Raw genomic sequence first — 3,276 nt, 5'->3', positions numbered from 1 at the left:
TAATTTTCACACAATTTTCAGTTTCTCTGGTGAATGCATTTTGTCTTGTATTATTTTGCTCAAGATTATGAGTTTAATTTTCACACAATTTTCAGTTTCTCTTTTAAACGCATTTTGTCTTGTATCATTTTGCTCAAGATTATGAGTTTAATTCTAACACAATTTTCAGTTTCTCTTTTAAACGCATTTTGTCTTGTATTATTTTGCTCATGATTAAGAGTTTAATTTTCACACAATTTTCAGTTTCTCTGGTGAATGCATTTTGTCTTGTATTATTTTGCTCATGATTAAGAGTTTAATTTTCACACAATTTTCAGTTTCTCTGGTGAATGCATTTTGTCTTGTATTATTTTGCTCAAGATTATGAGTTTAATTTTCACACAATTTTCAGTTTCTCTTTTAAACGCATTTTGTCTTGTATTATTTTGCTCAAGATTATGAGTTTAATTTTCACACAATTTTCAGTTTCTCTTGTAAACGCATTTTGTCTTTTGTTATTTTGCTCAAGATTACGAGTTTAATTTCCAAGCAATGTTCCACTTTCTTTTCTGAGAAGATATACATTCTATTAGTTTGTCTTTCTCTTCATTATTTCAAGTAATGACGATTTGATAATTTCTTGGATAGTATTTCATATATTTCTTTAAAATGTATGCAAGTAAATTTGGCACATACCACAAAGCTCATCATTATCAGAACTTAAGATTGTATAAAACTATCTTAGATTTCTCTTCTACTACCCAAGTGAAGTGTGCTATGTTTAATACTATATTTATGTACAATATATAGATTTCGTCAGCTAAATATGCACTCAACATCGAAGGTCAATATTTGTGGATAACACAGATCTTAATGTCTCCATTAATGAAATTGGATATATAAATTAGAAACTGAATTGTGGAATATATAATTTGGGCTTAACGCAAGCGCCGAAGCTTAAGGAGGCATTTGGTAAAGGATATTTGATTGACTGAAACTATTCTAAGCAATTAATTTTTTCCGTGGCTAGAAATACTTACGGTTTAAAGTGTCTTTAAGAATTCTGTCTATCATAGAGGGAAAAAAAGCATTTATTAAGTATAGAATAACGTTTAAAAGTTATGGTTATGACATCTATTAGATAACTCATAAGACTATTTTTATATTTTCATTTGAAAGTTCTGAGATTTTCTCATCATCTAAATGGTCTCTCCTCCTTAAATTGTCATGTCTTGGAACAATAGACCAAAATGGGTTTAAGGGTGAGCAAACTCTGGGATACTGGCTCCCTTCTAAAAATAAAATTCTGATTTGATCTTGTTTTTTTAGATAAAACAGCATGCCCAAGTGTACCTCCAAGCAAAAGAATTCTAATCCAAGACAGTGGAAGACTGGATAACAATCATTTGATTTTATGCTCACCCTGGGATACTGGCTCCCTTCTAAAAATAAAATTCTGATTTGATCTTGTTTACTCCAAAACCAAACCGTTGTTTTCTAGTCTTGCATAGTGCCATATCCTCTGTACCATGAGCTTACACTGTCTTGGGGTAGAGTTCTCTTGTTTGAGGGGGACACTCGGGCATACTATCTTATTTCTATTTCTCTGGTTTCTTTGAAGTTTATTTTTTACAGTTTATATACGAAGAAATCTATTTTAATGATGTTATGTTCTTAGACATTTTATCTTATTTTCAACACTACTCTTGTAGTTTATTTATTTACTTTCCTCATTAGGCTATTTTTCCCTGTTATAGCCCCTAGGATTATAGCAACCCGATTTTCCAACTAAGGCTGTATCTTAAATGTATTAATAATCATATTACTTGAATCTAACAACCTTTTAAGTAAATTAACCAGGTAAGCTCTGAAACACAACATGATCCTAACCTACATTTCATGTAAGGTATTTCATGCATTTGATTTTGAACCAGAAAAATTCTAACCTACATTTCATGTAGAGTATTTCATGCATTTGATTTTGAACCAGAAAAATCCTAACCTACATTTCATGTAGAGTATTTCATGCCTTTTATTTTGAACCAGAAAAATTAACTCGACAACCGTAATGAAATCCGCATACAAACATTTCATTATAAAGTCTTGCTAGAGATATCTTATCAGCGCCCCAGTCGGTCGAAACATGGACTACAAGATAATAATTGAATTCTTGGCCGCCACTGGGTCCAAAGCTTGTAAAAATATGTTAGCATGATACCTGTTGTATTATTATTACTGAAAATTATTCAATATACAGAATTCAAAATGTGGACTTTAATATATAGCGTCAGTTTATATGGCATTTTCTGCATATATAATTACCACCGCCAATGAAGTTTGAAGGAGGCTATGTTTTACCCCCTGTTTATGTATTTGTTAGTGAACACCTTCCTGACCACAATTTTAATCGTAGAATAATGAAACTTGAAAGGATTGACAGTTATGTAAATAGCTGGAAATGATTAAATTTTGGAAAGTCAAGGTCAAAAGTTAGGTCATGATCAAACAAAATGTCTAATTCACGTTATCAGACATAAGTTCGAATATCGTTGTCACAAAGACTTCAGACTTGGTTCATATTTGAGTGTATGAAAATCCATGCCTATTAATACATGTTAAGGTCGAAGGTCAAGGTAGAGTCCAAGATCAATGTCAAGTAAATGGTCAAATTCCGGCCATCAACTGTAAGGCCACAATTTTAATAGTAAAATTATGAAACTTGCAGGGATTTTAAACTGTTATGTAAAGAGATTAAAATGATTAAATTTTGGAAGGTCAAAGATCAAGGTCAAGGTCAAGGATTAGCAAAACGCCCAAATCACGTAATCAGCCATAAATTTGGACATCGCAGTCGCACAGACTTCAAATTTGGTTCATAGTTGAGTGTACAAAAACCACGCCAATTAATACATATTAAGATCAAAGGTCAAAGGTCAAGGTCGAAAAATAAGCTTCTGCGGTGGAGGTCTATGCTATACCGAGTGCCACTCTAGTTTGCTATGTATCCTATGAGTTATACAGGATGCCAGAAAACTCCAAATCAATCAATCAATTAATCCTATTAGAGATGAAAGTTTTATATCCCAAAGCCGTGGAAATCTTTAAACAGCAATGAAATTGCATAAAAAATCACAAACTCAATTATTGTGGCGATGAAAAAAATAAAAAAGTGCTAAGCTCCCACTTCTGCCTTTACCCAAAACAAACCTGGATTGGGGAAACCTAAGAGCATGGCCCTGCTTACCTGTATATTTGCATGTTTTTTTTTTTTTTTTTTTTTAATGAAATTGGGACCAC

Source organism: Palaemon carinicauda, chromosome 42, assembly GCF_036898095.1.
Source record: "Palaemon carinicauda isolate YSFRI2023 chromosome 42, ASM3689809v2, whole genome shotgun sequence".
In the NCBI taxonomy this organism is placed as follows: Eukaryota; Metazoa; Arthropoda; class Malacostraca; order Decapoda; family Palaemonidae; genus Palaemon; species Palaemon carinicauda.
Note: the sequence above shows the minus strand (reverse complement) of the source record.